General features: G+C 41.0%; 1 protein-coding gene and 1 long non-coding RNA gene across 2 annotated transcripts in view; one reads left to right on the forward strand and one right to left on the reverse strand.

The window, feature by feature from the left end:
- Positions 1-19,400, reverse strand: part of CDH13 (cadherin 13) — a 1,051,180-nt gene that overhangs the window by 767,036 nt on the left and 264,744 nt on the right. The gene's annotated exons all lie outside the window — the stretch shown is intronic.
- LOC118983032 (uncharacterized) lies at positions 263-8,885 on the forward strand. The gene is made up of 3 exons (XR_005065630.1): positions 263-273; positions 7,942-7,949; positions 8,766-8,885. It is a non-coding gene; the product is annotated as an uncharacterized LOC118983032 (long non-coding RNA).

Genomic DNA, 19,400 nt, shown 5'->3' on the forward strand with positions numbered 1-19,400 from the left:
GTTTCCTCCTGCAGAGCAGGCTGTGCCCACGAAGCACCCTCTAATCTTGCTGTACATCTGGCTTCCGGTACACACAGAGAGTGGTTTCACAGGTGAGAATCATGAAGAGTAAGTTGGAACATCCATACAATGGAATATCTTTCAGTGATGAAAAAGAAATGAGCTGGCCCTGGCTGGTGTCGCTCTGTGGATTGAGCGCAGGCCTGCAAACTGAAGCATCGCTGGTTTGAATCCTAATCAGGGCACATGCCTGGGTTGCAGGCCAGGTCCCCAGTAGGGGGTGTGCTAGAAGCAAGCACACATTGCTTCACTCCTTCTCTTTCTCCCTCCCTTCCCCATCTCTCTAAAATAAATACATAAGATCTTTTAAAAAAAGAAAGAAAGAAATGAGCTATTCAGGGACCAGGGGGAAAAGGGAGAGGAATGAGTGGAGCATGGGGGCTTTTCAGGCAGTGGAACTGCTGCCTGCTCCCATGAGAGGGACACATGCCTCACACGTGTGTTCACACCCACAGAGAACCCACCACCAAGAGTGGACCATTATGCAGACTGTGGGCTTTCCTTGATAATAATGTATTGATATTGCAGTATCAGTTGTAACAAAAGTACCACACTAACGAGAAAGGCCATTAATAGAGGAAGGTATGAGTGTGGGGGAGTATATATATATATATATAGGAATTCTCTGTATTATTTGCTCAATTTCTGGAAACCTAAACACTGTTCTAAAAATTAAGGCTATTTATTAAAAGAATCTGGAGGAGCTAAATTTTTTTAAAAAGAAATTTGGAAGTCTCAGATCACGCTTTAGATTCAAAGATACACCGTCTCTACTTTGAGGGAAATACTCAAAATGCTCTTGAAAAATGGGACTTGAGCAGATCCCGGGCAGACCTGCTGTGGCAGGAAGAACTGAGCAGAGAGTCCTGACAGGGTCCCCTCCTCACACACAGACCCAGAAGTGGCTGGGCTGAGCTTTTCCTCTACTTGGAGACAGAAAATCCACAGGAGGCAGCAGATGTTGTCATGGCTTTGACCTCACCATGAACTTTCTTTTACAGTTTTACAAAACAGATGTTTTGCAAATGGTTTGCTTTTTGCAATGTTTGTCTTTCTCTTTCCAAAGAAAAATATACCACCGGCTTTTGTCACCCATTCCTGCTGGTAACAGAGAGATGGATGTGTCAAGAGTCTGGACACTTTGTAGCTGAGGCAAGGCTCAGGTTCAAGTTGTGGTATAATTGTGGAGATCTCGCTACATATCTCTAACATTTGCTCTAGACCTATACAGTAGGTGGGTTATGATTAAAGAGGGGTTGGTGTGGCCCTAGGGATGCTAAGCCAATCTTCTGAGAGCCTCGTGAGTGGCAAAGGGAAGGGATCACGGGTCACTCTGGCCTTCCTCTCCTCCTCCTCAGACACATCTGTGCTTCATTCTGTTTTCTATTCTGGACTAAATTGTGATGAAAATGGCTTTCAAAAGAAAGGATTCTACTGAACTAGGTGACAGTCAGATACCCTTTCTGTTTCTAAAATTCTGCATTTCAGATTAAGTTACTCATAGACCCACTGAAGGATCTTGGGAGAAAACCTTTACTGGAAGCTGTACTAAGTTGAGTGGTGTCCCTGTCCCTTTGCCCAAACCCAAGCCCATCCAGAATCTCAGAATGTGACCTTATTTGGAAATAGATCTTTGCAGATGTAATTACATTAAAATAAGGTCATATGAGACTAGGGTCAGCCCTAAATCCAATGCCTGGTGTCCTGATAGAAAGAGGAGATTCATCATCACCAAGCTATTATTACATGAAATGTTAAAGGGAATTATATATATAAAAAAAAGAAGAACATCAAAACTATGAACATTAAAACTATAATAAATTCACAACTGTCAACAATTGAATCTAAAAAACAAACTAAGCAAAACAAACAAGCAGAACAGAAACAGAATCATAATATGGAAATCGAATGGAGGATTATCAGCTGGGAGGGGGAAAGGGGAAAATGGGGGGAGAGGCACAGGGAACAAGAAGCACAAATTGGGAGGTACAAAACAGATGGAGATGTTAAGAATAGTGTAGGAAATGGAGAAGTCAAAGAACTTATATGCATGAACCATGGACATGCATTAAGGAGAAGGGGATGCTGGAGGGAATGGGGGTACTGGGTGGAGAAGGGTGAAGGAGGAATATTGGGACAACACTAATAGCATAATCTACAAACTATATCTTTCAAAAAAGATGAGAGACATGACATAGAAGAGACAGAGGAGAAACCAACTGGTCATTCACATGAAAGCTGACTGGTCCAAAGTGTGATGTGCGCAAAGTATGAAATAAACACATACTGGATTTCAAAGACAGTATAGAGGAATGAATATCTCAGCAACTTTTTATATTAATCATATATTGAAGCAATACTATTTTATTATTTATTACACTGGACTAAAGCACATCATTAAATTAATTTCATGTGGTCCTTTCAATTTTTTTTAACTTGGCTACTAGAAAATTTAAACTTAATTATGTGTTTTACATAAATTTGTATCAGACAGCACTACTCCAAGGGACACATGGGCTCTAAGATACAGGGTCTGGCAGAAGTAACGCCTGCTGGAGTGTGGTTGGTAGGGCAATAATATGGGTGCGACAATTGATAGTTTTAATTTGCACATTTCACCTAAAATGCCATGTGGTATGCTTGAGAGTAATATTGTTATGTTACAGAATTACATGCTTATGATTTTGTAATTAAGGGCCTTTATTTATGCTGGATGCTGTATTTTCTTTAGTCACTATTTTGAACATTTTTGTTTGGAAAGTTCTAATTTTTCTTTAGTAGTTTTTTAAAATTTGTATAACAATTCTCACACACACAGGATTCATTCTGTAACATTCTAATCACTTTGTTATGATTACCTGTCCTTAAAAATAGTTGTCAAATGTAGAACAAAATCAATTTTGCTCTCAAGTGTTCAGATTACATTATGCAATGCTGTGTGACCCTGGATAAGTTACTTACCTTCTCTAGGCCCCAATAGCATCACTTGTAAAATAAGCAGGTCTAGAACAATCCACAGAACAGTGATTCTCAGTCTCTTCCTTTCTTTTCAACATATTGGGTGGTTCTGGGAAACTGCCAGCAACAATAGCCATTCACTGTGCTAATGGGGCTGCCTCTGCTTCCTCCCACTTGCCTGGAAAATCACTGCTATTTGTTTCAAACACTCGGGGAGAAATTTCTAGAGAAGAGTCAAAGTGCGACAAGCAGAGTTGAAGCCTGTGGGGTGTGAGAGCCATGGAGGAAACCCAAATTCACCTAGTTCAAATGCTGCCCTCTCCTCATGGCCCCAAAGGAGTGATGGCCTGCTCATCAAGCTGCCCAGCTGCTCAGGAGCAGTCAGCTGTCTCTGGTGAACGTGGACTACTAGTTAATGTGCTTCGTGCTCTGATGGAAGGAGAGGCTGAGTGACACCGATTGCAGAACAAAGACCACGATGCATGATTGCACATCCAGATAGAGCGCCCTTCCCCCCAGAGTACACCTTCTGGTCTCTGCCTTAATTTACCACAAAGTGTAAAGGGACAAAGGGTTTGGAGGGATGTGAATTGATGAGGGTGTCTAGGAGAAACCTCGAGATCTCCCAATTTAAGTTGAAAGTCATCATTTCAACTTCTCTTCAGAGACAAGATTAGAGACTTAATAGAAAGCTACTTGCAATGGCTTTGGGTACCAAAATGTTTCCAAAAATATTTACATGCTTCTGAGCCTACTAAAATGTAGATGAGTCATAATGTTCTCTTCTGTTTAGACCTGAGGCATATCAGCATTTGATAAAGTCCTGATTGACAAAGGTTTCTATTTATTAGGAAAGATGCCAAGTTATATTTAGGTGCTTTTTTTCCCTTTAAATCTCACTCTGAATTGCTTGTCATCTTTTGAAATATCATAATTAGTGCCAGTTAATTTGTGTGCTTAAATATTTTAATGACAGGTGATAATTTTAATGGGAAAAGCAGTTTAGAAGGAAATCGCAGTATCCTATGACTTCCAGGAGAGCAAAGAGGAGAGAAAGAGACCAGGCTAACCAGGGACCAAGTCTTATTTGCCGCTTCCTAGTTAACAGGACTCCAGCAATCTACACCACCTCTCCAACCTCAGTGTGCTCAGGTATGAAACATAGCCAATAAACCTGTCTCATTAAGATGCTTACAGATTATTTGAGGCTTGTCACTGTAAAGCCCTTAACACAAGTCCTACACTGTAACAGTCCATTTCCCTTTCCCTGTGTGCACCATCCCCTAAAGTGAGACAAACCATATTGAGTCTCGGCTCCACAGGAAAAGGTCCCAACTGAACTGGGAGAAGCATTTCCCAAAGGCGGTCATGACTAGAAAATCGGAATCACTGGGAGACTGAGGCAAGGGCTCAAGTGCCAAGGGTGGCAGGGTATGCAGACAGGGGGTTCAGCACCAGGGAGGAACTTCTAATAGATGGAAGGAAACGCTGAGGATGAAGCTCAGAGACCATGACACAGTGGCCCCACTGCACATGTCAGACAGTCTACTGGAGACAAGCAGAGCATTTGAACACTCTTCACAGGGCCAGGCACCCACTAAGTCACTCTGTCCCCATGTGGGGCAGGCCGAGAAGGGTGGTGTGGTATAGGTCTCAGCTCTGGGGAACTCATGGCTCCATGGGTGTCCTGGCTAACTCAACCCAACCAAGGTGTCCAGTGCCACTGCTGTTGTGGATGCCACGTGTGAGGTTGCGTCTGCTGTGGGTTATCCTACTAATAATTCCGACAGAGGCTCATTGATTTAAATTTTCTTTGTCCATAAAATAAGGCCCTCATCCCATGACCTTCCTCATAGGGTTTCTGCAAAGATTAAAAGCAATAGTGAATGAAAGATTCAGACCCAGTCCCTGGACTAGAAAAACTTCTCAATAGTTGATAATCATAAAGATAAAGATGTTGATTCCATCTTTTGTAACTTCTCCAAGACCCATCCATTCGTTCTCAAACCTGCTGTAGCTAGCTCACATCAGTTGAACCCCTCCCTCCAAATAACCCAAGTAAGATGTTATCTGGGCTTTGCGAGCATACCTAGATGGAAATAGAAACTGTCAACCAAGGTGGTCTTAGATGAAGAAGTCCACCATGAAAGATGCCCAAGGAAGAAAAGCTAAGTGGATGAATGGATGAACAGTGAGTGAACGACAACACACCATGGCATTTCACCAGCAGGAATGAGCACAGCACTGATGAGTGGGTAGCTGAAGGTATAGGGAGCCAAGCAAAAAAGAGGAATGGGGGAAGGAAAAGGTTAAGAAGCTAAACAGATTCCAGGTGAAATGAGTAAATAAATCCCAAGGAAGGAATGAAAATAAGAATTAATCAGGAGTGTGCTGAGCCGTGGCACTGCCAGCCACAATCAGAGGGCTTCTTAATTGCTTGTCAAAGACCAATGCATCCTGGCAAAATGATCCTCAACTAATGCTGGGACTTTCCCCCCACAACATGGCTTCATTTATCATGATTAAAAACAAGTCAAAATTGATTTCTGTTTATTTTATAAAGCAACTCCTAAGGGAACCCTTCTTCCCAGTAGGTTTGATCATTTTAAACTGAGGAGAATATCCTCAGAACATAAAAAATGGGTTTCATTGGTCTAGAAGGTCAGGGCACAAAAATATGTAAAGTCTATGGTTATTATGAAAAATGGCTGTCAAACTTTCACAAATCACCTCAAATACAACAACATAATCCTTTTAGTTCTTTCTTATGTTAAAATGGGCAAATGAGAGACAGTTTAATATGGAAAAAATGGCCCACACTTTGGAATCTGACAGAGGTGTGTTTGATTCTTAGCTCTGTCTCCCAGTAGCTGAGCAACCTTGAGCAAATCACTAAAAGAATTCTCTAAGATTTAGCTCAGGGAACATGAGGTTGCTAATACAGCTAAGATTTTCTGGGAGGATTAGGAGTCCTGTGTGTGAAAAACATCGGCACAGAAAACCTTCTCTACAGATAGAAGCAATGGAAATGATGTCCTACCAGGGTAATGAAACCACCCAGTGGATTCTAAATGTCCTCCCTAAGGACAGGACCTGTGTCTGTTCTGCTTTGTTATACCCTGGAAATCAGAACAGGGTCTGGTGTATAGCTGATGTCCATTTTCTCTATTTAACACTTTAATTGCACCTATTATTATATGCTAAATTCTTAATAAGTATTTATCAAGTATTAATTCATTTAACCCACAAATGTCATGGCTGCATGACTGCTATTTATTGATTGATTACATGAAGAATATTAAGTATCTACCATGTCTGGGGCAATGTGCCTATTTGGGGAGTAAAACCTTCTAGAGCCTAGAGAACAATGTGTAATCTTACTCATTCTCTGATCCACTCGTTCTTGCCTTCACCCATGTACTTGCTTGTTAACCAAATATTTATATTTTAACTTGACAGTGCTCTCTTGGTCCATTGCCATGATCCTAGAGTAAACGCAAGGTCAGCTTGCCCTCAGCTCTGCTCTCTGGCAACCCAAGAATCTCATTTATTCCTTTACACACATACATACCCACCCTTAGGCAAATCCTCTGCATACCACAAAAATTTTGTTAATCAAGTAAATCATACTTGAAGGATTGCAAGGAGATTCCTAATTTGGGGCCTTACATTGCTTGCAAATAAGCTATGACAAGAACAATGACACAATACCAGCAGAAGGTCAAAAAACATCCTTTTCTCCTGTACAGGCATTTTTACTCCCAAAACAGATTCCAGAGATCATGCTCTCTTTGTGGAAGCATAATCACAGCCAAAAAAAAAAAAAACCCAAAATCAATATACATCTTGGCCCATGTGAAATGATCTTTGAAGGGGCATTAATGTGATCTCCAAGTACGCAGAGATGCCCTGCAGCTTTCGGGGCCACCTGATCATTCTCAGATGCATATTCTCCATCAGGAAAGGCTCTATTCTTGGGATTTAGTGCTTAGGACTTTCCTGCTTCATTTGGTTTATGCTTAATCCTCGCAATTAATTCCAAGCCTCCTGCCTGGGGAAGTGTCTGCCATAGAACTCCTTGGCATTCGCCCAAGCAGAAAGGAAGTGATTGATAGTTTCCTCCCTCTTCTGCACCAAAGCTGAAGAGCTGGACAGAAATATCACCTGCCTCGGCACTGGCCTCTCTCAGGCTCACCTCCTGACCCACCCTCTTGATGTCATCCCTCATGTCTCCTTGGGGACATTGCTCCATCAATTACCCTCTTTTTCTCTTCCATCTTCAATGACTTCTTCTCCCCTGGCTACTTCCCAGCAGCTTACAAATATGTTTAAGGCTTATTTATTCTGAGAAACTGAAAAAATAAAAAGCCCCTTTCAATTCTACCCACCTCTGAAGTTATTTCCCTATCTCTTAACTTTCCAAGGCAGCTGAGCTTTTTGATGGAGTTTACTCCCTATCTGTCTTCTCTATTTCATTGCTGGTATACTCCTCGAACCAGGGCAAACTGCCTTGCAGCCTCATCAATTTGTTGAAACTCTTGCAGTAATGATCATCAATATCCAAGTAAAACTCAGCTCCAGAGTTTGTTCTGCTTGGCCTGTCTGTGATATTTTATCTATTCTTATGGTCACTCACTTATTCACACTCTCCATGTGGTGAGCACCCAGCCGGTTATGCTGTGGATGAGCAAGAGTCTGCCCTCCTGGTTTTTACTACCCATCAGGAATAAAGATATTGGTGAGGGTGGTGAGTACTATGAAAAGGGGAAGTGCTGTGGGACTAGGATCCTTCCAAACTGATCAGAGAGTCAGAGAAGGCTTTTCTTTCTGGTGGCATTAGCATTTAACTGGAATTTAAGAACTCACAATCTAAATGGGACTCAAGGAAAGGTGTTCCTGGCACAGGGAGTGGCAGGTGCAAAGGTGCTGGGGTGGACAAAAAAGTGAGCTATTTTTTTTAAAAAAGTGAGCTATTTTTTAAAAAAAGTTAGTATAGTTTTGAATGGCATGTTTGGGAAAGTAAACACAGGGTCAAGTTTCTGGGTAAGAGGGAGAGAGAGAGAGAGGAAAGAGGGAGAGAGAGATGTAAAATGAGGCAGGAGAGGTAGAGAAGGGCCAATGGCTTAGACCATATAGTTTTGACCTTCATTCTCAAGGCAATGGGGGACACTGGGGACACTTCAGCCTTTGAAATCACTTGCACATGCCCATCATCCAGAATTCCAAGTTCGAGGATACAGTGAGACAAATAAGGACATGTAGAAAAAAAAATCTGACTAGTTCTCAATTCCAGTTATGCTGAAAACATAACTTTGTTTTTCCTAAAGGAGATTATTTGTCTATACCTTTGTTGTCAAAGGAATGCTGTAACATAAGAAGTGTATTTTGGACTTCCAGCCAAGATGGAGGCATAGGTGGAAATACTGTGCCTCCTCGCACAACCAAAATTAAGGAAAGCAAAGATTTAGAATCAAAAACAAAACCAGAACAGACAGAAAATTGAACTGTACAGAAGTCTGACAACCATTCATCCAGATTGGTAAGAGGAGTGGAGTCAGTGGCTGTTGGAGAGTGTGGTTGAGGTAGGAAAAAGCAGTGGCTGGTGGACTGGGCATGTAGGCAGCAGCTGGCAGACCCCAGGCAAGGGGTGGCAATGAGCAAACCTAGGGAGGCACACAAGGCAGCTGGCTGACCATGGTCACAAATTCACATGCAGATAAACCAGGTGAAAATGGGCAGTGAGACAGAAATAAAGCCTAAAAGCACCAACTGAAAACACTCGTGGGAGTTGAGGTACTGGGAGAGACTCCCCGCCTCACAGGAGAGTTTGTAGGAAAGACCCACAGGGTCCTGGAATGTACACAAGCCCACCCACCCTGCCCCCACATACAGCATCTCAACCCAGTGACATAGGTTACCCCACCCTGGTGAACACCTAAGGAGGCTCTGCCCCTCACTATGTAATAGGAGTGACAAGACAAAAAAAAAAAAGGCCCAAAAGGAAGAACAGATCAAAGCCCCAAAGCCAATACAGCTAAGCAACCAAGAGAGAGGCAATCTATCAGATGTACAGTTCAAAGCACTGGTGATCAGGATGCTCACAGAACAAGTTGATTTTGGTTGCAAATTAGATGAAAAACTGAAGGCTACACTAAGTGAAATAAAGGAAAATGCACAGGGAATCAATAGTGATGGGAAGAAAATTGGGGCTCAAATCAATGGAGTGGACCAGAAGGAAGGAAGAAATAAACAACCAAACAGAAAAGAATGAAGAAAAAAGAATTCAAAAAAAAATGAGGAGAGGCTTAGGAACCTCCAGAACATCTTTAAACATTCCAATATCCGAATTATAGGAGTACCAGAAGAGGAAGAGGAAGAGCAACAAGTGGAAAACTTATTTGAACAAATAATAAAGGAGAACTTCCCCAATCTGGCAAAGGAAATAGACTTCCAGGAAGTCCAGGAATCTCAGAGAGTCCCAAAGAAGGTGGACCCAAAGAGGAACACACCAAGGCACATCATAATTACATTAGCCAAGATTAAAATGAAGGAGAGAATTCTAGAAGCAGCAAGAAATAAGGGGACAGCCACCTACAAAGGGGTTTCCATCAGACTGTCAGCTGATTTCTCAAGAGACCTTACAGGCAAGAAGGAGCTGGAAAGAAGTATTCCAAGTCATAAAAGGTGAGTACCTACATCCAGGATTGCTCTATCCAGCAAAGCTTTCATTTAGAATGGAAGGGCAGATAAAGTGCTTCTCAGATAAGGTCAAGTTAAAGGAGTTCATCATCACCAAGCCTTTATTATATGAAATGTTAAAGGGACTTATCTAAGAAAAAGAAGATTAAAATATGAACAACAAAAAGACAGCAAACTCACAGTTATTAACAACTACACTTAAAAGCAAACTAAGCAAACTACTAGAACAGGAACAGAACCACAGAAATGGAGATCACATGGAGGGTTAGCAACACAGGAGTGGGAGGAGGAGAGGGGAAAAAGGTACAGAGAATAAGTAGCATAGACAGTAGGTAGAAAATAGACAGGGGGAGGGCAAGAATAGTACAGGAAATGAAGCTGAAGAACTTATGACACATGGACATGAACTAAAATGGGGGGAATGTGGGTGGAGGGTATGCAGGGTGAAGGGGAATTAAGGTGGGAAATGGAACAACTGTAATAGCATAATTAATAAAATATATTTTTTTAAAAGAAGGACATTTTGTGCCAGGGTTTGGCACAAATAACATCCCTTTTTATTACAAACTTTTTTATTACAAAATCATAACTATGTAATTCTGTAACATAACAATATCACACTCAAGCACACCATATGATGTTTTAGGTGAAATGTTCAAATTAAAACTATAGATTATTACACCCATATTATTACCCTACCAACCACACTCAAGCAGGCGTAACTTCTGCTGGACCCTGTATATGGCTTCTGCCCCAGTTCCTGACACAGAGCTCCTAAATCTCTTGGAATTTTCTGGGTGATGGGAGCATCTTCTTTTCTCTTGAGGCAACTATTGGTGGGCTCCTGCAGAGCTTCAGAATGTGGCTGGTCTCAGCCATTGATAAGACCTAGCCAGAAAGACCTAGCCATGACAAGAAGCGTGACATGTTCAAACTTCACCTCCATCTTCCTGGGAGGGGAGAGAGGCTTGAGATTAACTTAATACTCAGTGTTATCTACATAATGAAGCCACCATAAAAACCATAAAGTATGGGGTTTGAAGATTTTCCAGATTGGTGAACACATCCATGTGCTAGGAGGGTAGCACATCCCAACTCCATGAGGACAGAAGCTCCCACGCCTAGGACACTTCCAGATCTCACCCTCCATATCTCTTCACCTGTATCCTTTACGATATCCTTATAATAAACCAGTAACTACAAGAAAAGCACATCCTTGAGTTCTATGAGCCATTATAGTAAATTATCAAGCCTAAGAAGGAGTGTGTGGGGACCTTCAATTAACATTGAAGTCAGACAAAAGTGTAAGTAACCTGGGGACCCACTACTTGTGACTGGCATCTAAAGTGAGGACAGTCTTTGGGGACTTGGTCCTTAACCAGTGGGGTCTCCGGTAATTCTGAGAAGTTAGTGTCAGAATGAATTAAACTTTAGGATACCCAGTTATGTCCAGACAGCTGGGAAATTGCTTGGTATAAAAAACCCCACATATTTGGTATCAGAAGTTCATACCTAATGGATCAGTTGAGATAGGAACGTAGATGTATCTTACGGCATGACTATCAATTGATGTGAAAATGCTATCAATAAACTAGAAGGTCAAACCCACCCACACATTTCACCACACACACACATGTGTAATTCACCTGCAGGCACCACCTCATTTATTCCTGAGCTCCTAAATTAGAGCTTGTGCTAGATAATAAAATAGACAGGATATTTGTTATCATCAAACAAATATGAAACTAAGCTTTAGATAACATAAGGATTCTGAAAGTTAAGTGCTATTTTATGGTACCTTTCAATTTAGAAGTGCATTGCAGATAAAACATGGCTTTGGTGTAAACCATTGATGTATTGTGTTGTTAAGATCAATGAATTATTAAAAGGATAATCTTTTAAACACCAAGAAATTGTCTTCTAGTGTACTCTAGGGGCTATGGGTAAATGCATTACACATACAAATTCACCACTGCCTTGGCTGTAATTTATACAAACTCCAAAGTACCCACCTGACATGACAGAGATATGACCTCCTCTTACTCACTCAGCTAATCTGAGACCCTGGGCACTGAGCATGGAGGAAGGAAGGGATCACTGCATCAGCACTCTATCCTCTCTCCCCACCACCGATTGCCTCCGCTGCAGACAGCCATCTCACCCGAGGTTTTCCCCTTTCCCCAGACAGCCCATACCCAAATGCTAGCTGAAGGCAAGGGCACTTTATAAAAAAAAATTTACTGATTTGTTTTTTTAGAGAGAGAGAGACCAATATGTTGTTTCACTTATTCATGCATTCATTGGTTGATTTCTGTATGTGCCCTGACTAGGGATCAAACCGGCAACTCGGGTGTTTCAGGATGATGCTTTAACCAACTGATATGCATTTTTTAATAAACGAGCATTGGATAAGTAAACACACAAAACTCCAGCTCAGAATCTGCTTCCCAGGGAACCCAACCAAGGCAAAAGTCTTGCCCTGAGTCCCAGTCCTGAACTGTTGGAAGCAGCTTTTGTCTTCACTGCTCCACCCTTTCATCCATGCCTTGACATCCACCTGAAATGCCATCCCCTGCTTATTCATCGGACAAAATCCAACTCCCTCAGCAAGGTCTAGTTCAAATGTGCCATCTCTGTCTCCATGCCTCACAGTCATTTGCTCCTCACTCTGTGCTCTCAGAGCCCTCTGTACTATTAAAGTGCTTGTCTTTTCTGTTTGATACACCAGAACCATACAGGAGAGTAATACAATAAGCCAGGTGTGCTTTTCAAATTGTCTAACAGCTCACATTAAAAAAGTAAATAGAAGCAGGTGGGGTTAATTTTAATATATTTTATTTAATTTTATATAATTCAAAATGATCACTTTAATATGTAACAGTATAAAATCTGTTTGTGAGATTTATTTTTTACAGCTATTTTCCATACTAACTCTGTGAAACATGGTGTATATTCCCTACTCACAACACATGTCTTTAGACCAGCCACAGTTCAAGTGCTCAAAAATCTCACACAGTTTCCATGACGTTTTAAAAACAAAGTTTAAGTAACCCAAATAAATTCAATAAAACATTTAAAAATATAAAATAAAATATAAAAAAGGACTTAGTTCATGGACTGGCATGCAGAGGTCTTTTACAAGTGTTTGCTAAATGAATGAATGACTGGTGAATGATGAATAAAGGAAGGAAGGAAGGATCAATACAAATTCATAAATGCACATCTTGGTCACCTGGCCTAAGCCTGGGATTCATTCTTATGTCCCACATCCTTGCCATTTTCAGGACCCTCCTCTGCAGGGCAGGGCATCTCTTTCTACCTATATCCACTATCCATCAATACTGCACAGCATCAACAGCTACAGGTACAGACTTTAAGTATAAACTTTAGAAGACAGAGCTCTACCACTTAGTAGCTTCTAAGCTTGTGCAAATTAATCTATTGGAACCTCATTTTCCTCATCTATGAAATGGGGATGGATAAAAATGGTACCGAGGGTTGCTATGAAAACTAAATGAGGCATTGCAGGCAAATGACTTAGAACATCATAGACGCTCAATAAAAAAAGTAGCTAACAACGTCAAAAGTGAGTCTGAAAGCATGAGGAAGGGGAAGGTATAAACATCATAAGTGAGTAATTCTTTCATTCACTCATTTATTTATTACTCATTCACTGAACTAATACTTTGTATATACCTCTGTGGTGGCCATGGTCTCTAACTGAAGGGAGAGTATTAATTACTGACCCCAGTCCATTGCCACACTTCTTGCCAAGGCCACTCTTCCACATGCTGTTCCCAGCCACTTACTGAGTGTAACAAGGATACCAAGGGAGTGGCATTACTGGGGAATTCATAGCTTTGGTCAGCTTTGGGCCAAGAACACCCTAATGGCATTGCCAAACTTCTTAGAACTTCACGACAATCTCAGGGGCTTCCACCCAGCCTCTCTTCCTTCCCTCTCTCCTTTACTGGAGGTCAGACTGGCATCTTGGTCTGATATCTCTCCCAGCCTCTTAGTTCCTTCCTTAGTTTCTCTCCCAGGAATTTCCCTAATGAATCCCTTGCAGTTTCTTCCTGCCGTGGTGTCTGCTTTACAGAGAACCTGGACTATCCCAACATCAACATGCCTGGCGCACTTACAGGGAGCGCTGGAAATATGCCAGTGAATAAGGAAGATAAGCCTGCTGCTTTCCATGGAAACTTTGTTCTTATAGGGAAACAGATAAAATAAATAACATCAGACAGTGAACTGTGATATAAACAAGATAATACAGGGTGATGACATGAGGTAAACTGGGAAGGGCTCTTTAGGAGGCAATATTTGAGCTGAGACCTGAATGACAAGGAAGCACCATTCATGCAAAGATTTGAGGCTGAAGAAACAACACGGGCAAAGGCCCTAAGGCAGTAACAAAGTCCTGAGTGTTCAAAAGACAATAGGAAGAACGAGTGAGGCTGGGTCTTAAAGAGTAAAGCGAAGACTGCTTGGAAGAAACACAGAACACTGGGGAGGAGCCTGATAATTAAGAGGATGCTAAGGAGTTTGGGTTTGAGCCTACTTATGATGGGAAGGGAGTGATGTTAAGCCAGAAAGTGACATGAATCTATCTCTGCACTTGAATTTTCAGAATAGGTAAATCCATAATCCACAGGGACAGGAAACAGTATTGATGATTGCCAGGGGCTGCAGGTAGGGAGTTTGGAGACTAATCATGGGGTATGATGAAAATGGTTTGGAACTAGATGGAGGTGGTGGTTCTACAACATTGTGAGTATTCTCAATGCCACTGAATTATTCACTCTAAATTGGGTAATTTTATGTCACGTAAATTTTACCTGAATGAAAAAAACATATCACAGCCAATAAAGTTCAACCTCCTCATCATAGCATAAAAGGGCCCACATAGCCCCGGCTGGTGTAGCTCAGTGGATTCAGCATGGGCCTGCAAACCAGATGATTGCAGTTTGATTCCCAGTCAGGGCACATGCCTGGGTTGCAGGCCAGTTCCCAGCAGGGGACCCACGAGAGGCAACCATACATTGATGTTTCTCTCCCTCTCTCCTTCCCTTCCCTTCTAAAGACAAATAAATAAAATCTTTTTTAAAAGGGCCCACATAATTATCATTACCAGTCCCACCTCTGCAGTGCACCCTCCTCCCATCAGCCACTGCTCTCTCCCTTGCTTACTAGTCCCCAGCCTCTCCTTTCTTTGTGGCATTCCTCAGACCTACAAAGGCTGGGGCTATTGTCCACCTCTGGTTAGTGCATGCTCCCCCAGTTTTGTAGAATTTACCCTTTTACTTTAATTTTCTCAAATGTGACCCCTATGGGAAGGCCTACTGTGGCCATCCGATCTATAGCAGTTTCGTCAGTCTCCATTCTATTTTATTTTTCGTCCTTGATTTTATCCCTACCTGAATTCCATTATTATTCCTTAGTTGACTGACTCCTCCACTAAATTGTCATTGCTTTGGAGTCTGAACTCTATCCCAACTACCGCCCATCATGAAAAACACCTGCATGGCATGTGGACTCATTGCTGAATGAAAGAATAGATGGATAAGAATGGATGGTCCTTCAGGCAAAGGACCAGGCTACTAAGGAAATGATAGGTTTTTTTAGGAATGGAGATGGGGGGGCTGATGTCTGGTTGCTCTATGAAGACTAGTTTAGGGGAGAGCAGGAAGACCAAGAGGAGGTTACCGGAATGGGAGTGTTTTGGTGGGGGCAAGAAGACCTGACTGGGATCCAGGTGAAGCAGTGGAAAGAAGGTGGCTTGTAGAGGCAGGAGCTTGGAGATATGTCAGGAGGAAAGAAGGCAAGTGTGCTCAGGATGCAGTGATGAGTGTAACTGAGGTCCCAGGAGGCCCTATGTGGCCAGACCCCTGCTTGCTGATGAGTGGCGTGCAGTGCCGAGTGACTAAAGGCCACTTGCCTTCAGAGTTTCCTATAAGGTGCAGGACCTGGCTTCCTGGGATCTTGCCTAGAGGAATCAGGGAACAGCCCAGACCTGGCAAGTATACCAACCCAATTCTAAAACAAAGAGGTTGATTTTCTGTGTACCAAAGAGAAAGCCACTTCATCACCTTGGAAATACTTGGTATAGTTTATTTCCACCAGCATTACTGTCTTAGTCATTTTAGCACTACAACATATATTACAGACCAGATGGCTTAGATAACAAACATTTATGTCCTATGCCTCTGAATGCTTGGAAATCCATGATCAAGTTGCCAGTAAATTTGGTGTCTGGTGAGAACCTGTTCTGCTCTTGCTGTGTCCTCTTATGGTAAAGAGAGATCATCTCTCTGAAGTCTCTTCTTTTATAAGAGCATTAATCCCATCACAAGAGGTTTACCTTCATGACCTAAGCACTTCCCAAGGGCCTCACCTCCAAATACCACCACACTGGGGATGAGGGCTTCAATACATGAATTTGCAGGAGTATAAACATTCAATTCATAGCAATTAGCCACAAAGAAAATTGTTGCTTCATCACAAATGAATCACATTTGTACATTACCAATTATCAGAACCCATGGTTGATTCAGTCCACATTCCAACTTTGCTTACTTTGCAGTCACTTCATTTTGGAGTGAAGGCTTGGCATGTTATTAATATCACTTGCAATTTCTTAGGCCACATTAAAATTGTCTGAATCTACAGGATCTGGCAGAAGTAACACCTGTCTGAGTGTGGATGGTAGGGTAATAACATGGGTGTAATAATAGTTTTAACTTGAACATTTCACCTAAAATGTCATGTGGGGTGCTTGAGTGTGATATTGTTGTTACAGAATTACATGCTTATGATTTTTTAATAAAAGATTTTGCAATAAAAACTATGATTTATTTGTGCCGGACTCTGTATTTGTGCTTTCTTCCAGATCTGTCAAAACTGCTGAAGCCAATACGCATGTGTTTGTGTGGTTTTGTAACATAGTACAAACAGGCCTTTCCTTTGGATTTCTAATTGGCTCTAGTGACTGTGAGGTTCATCTACTTAGTTTGCTTGTTTGTTTTCAGTCTGTGATGGCTAATCTACACAGAACGCAGGGATTGAAATTGTCCACAATTAGAACTGCAATGACTTCAATGTCTGGTTTCATTATTTCCCCCTCTCTTTCACTGAGGGCACCATTTCTTAGACAATTGTCAGGCAAATATACGGTCAAGTTACTGTTCATAGTTTGCAAATTTTACAAACTTTATCTTGGAGAGCCAAATGCAGAAATGTGTTTAGCAATTGCTCTATTAAATTCAGTATCTGTGAAAAATAATTATCGTATTTGACACTGGTGTAAAATGCCAACATTCTAAATAAAAAAGAGCTGAGGGGTTACTACATCCAAATTCCCGGAACTGCCTGAATGCTTTTAGTAATTTGGAAAACTCAGTCAACATATTGTTGAATTAAAAATAAAATTGCACTGAGCATTTCAATTAGTTGTTTTCCTAGTTATTTTTAATTAAATGCTAAATGACAGAACAACTTGTAGTGGTTTTGTTAATCCTTTTTAGACATTTTACCCCAAACTCTCTTTTGGTGTGTAATAAAGTAATGAGACAATAATTTGTACACTGAAATTACTGTTTTTCCCTTTAAAGTAGACATCTGATGGTGTGACTCACTCAAACCAGATTTACTTGCCAAAATATTTATTTGCCAATAATATTGTTGGTCTCTTCTATGAGAATTACATTCAGAGGACACAACACAACCCCTTTGAAACTTTATGATGAAAACAATCTTTGTTCATGGAAAGTAGATTTGATTTTTGGAAACAGTCAAATGTCATCCAAAAGCAATCTTGCTGAGTAAGCTGGGTGAGACCAGGGTGCATGGGTGTGCATGCATATATTCCATGTGTATATGTGAGAATGTAATATATATAATAACAAAAACAGCTAATTCTTCTTGAGTGCTTTCTGTGCCTGCCACTTTTCTCAGAAATATATGTGTGTTAATTCATTTAATCTTTATGATCTTTATGATCACCTTAGTAGGAAATAATATTATTATCCTTCTTTCACAGGAGAAAACTGAAGCACAGAGAGGTTAAGTAACTTGCACAAGGTCAAAGAGCTTTGAGCCAATAGTTATAAATGAGGAGCCAAAATTGTACTAAGTATCAGAAGTGCTCTCAGAACCTGACTTTCTTCAACAATATGATAAGGATAACTTTCCAAGGTTGAGTAAGGCTTTAAAAAACATTCATACATACAAGTGTTTGCATTCTTGCTAGCCCATCATAGGTGCTGGTATTTTTAAATCACTTCACTCTTGAGTGCATTGCTACTTTTCTTGGTCATATGAGGACCCAGGGTGTGGCCTGTTCATCAGGTCAAGGCCATAAGTATAACCCAAGGTCTGCTCAAACATGGTCTCTCGTATTTACAACCACAACACACAATTCTCTGTAACACTGATCACTCCTACTTCTACTAGGACAGTATTTTCTGGTGTAAAAATTGATAACATGTCTGACAAGTGTATGAGCAGGTAGAGAAATAATGGAGCATTCTTTTTGACATGTGGAATCCTCTGGATAATCTAAGGTATATGGCCAATTTAGTATTTTCAACAGTGTGTTGAGTTCCTGCTATACCAACTGTAAGGAAATCTAAGATGAATGCAGGGCAGTTTTTGAGCCTTAGTCTTAAAGAAATGCTCACCCCTCTACAAGATGTTTTCCAAAGTGTGTTCTTCATTCTTCTACTTCTATAGGAACTGTGGTATTTTTTAAGTGGGAATTTCTGAGTTCCACAAAACCTACTTATTTCTTGGAGGATCTCTTCGATACCTAAGAAACTGAGAGTCTCCAAGAGACAGTTCAGAAAAGAGTTTCCAAATAAGTTCCAGCATGAAACTCACTTCACTCAGAGCCTCTGATAGGGATGGGGTTTAATGAGAGCATTGCTGGATACTGCCACTAGGCGGCAGTATGAAGTGAGTTCTGAGATACTAAAATAATTGAATAATTCTTTTTTTAAATTATTTTAGTTGTTCAATTACAGTTGTCTGCATTTCCCTCACACACAACTAGCCCCCACCTCAGCCAAACCTACCTACCTCCCTTGCTTCCACCTTTCCCCTTGCTTTTGTCCATGTGTCCTTTATAGTAGTTCCTGAAAACCCTTCCCCCCATGATCCCCTCTCCCCTTCTCTCTGGTTATTGTTGGATTATTCTTAATTTCATGTCTCTGGATATATTTTGTTTGCTTTTTTCTTTTGTTGATTATGTTCCAGTTAAAAGTGAGATCATATGGTACTTATCCCTCACCACCTGACTTATTTCACTTATCATAATGCTCTCCAGTTCCATCCACACTGTCGCAAATGGTAGAAGCTCCTTCTTTGTCTCTGCTGCTTGGTATTCCATTGTGTAAATGTACCACAGTTTTTTGATACACTCATTTATTGATGGGTACTTAAGGTTGTTTCCAAAATTATTTTATTCAATTTAGAAAAATAAGTAATAAAAGCCCTCCTCAGTCACTTGAACTTTCTGGGCTTTAGATGCCTACCTCCAAATGCAGATAAGAACATTTGTCCTGCCAGATTTATAGTTTCTGTGAAGACTATAGTTTCTGTTTGCAAGTTTACCTCACAAACTCCATATTAAGAATGCCACTTATATCACTCTCTGTAAAGAGTGATTTAATCTAGTGATGACTCTG

This window comes from Sturnira hondurensis, unplaced genomic scaffold (assembly GCF_014824575.4).
Source record: "Sturnira hondurensis isolate 20B ecotype Veracruz unplaced genomic scaffold, ASM1482457v3 Scaffold0002597, whole genome shotgun sequence".
Classification (NCBI taxonomy): Eukaryota; Metazoa; Chordata; class Mammalia; order Chiroptera; family Phyllostomidae; genus Sturnira; species Sturnira hondurensis.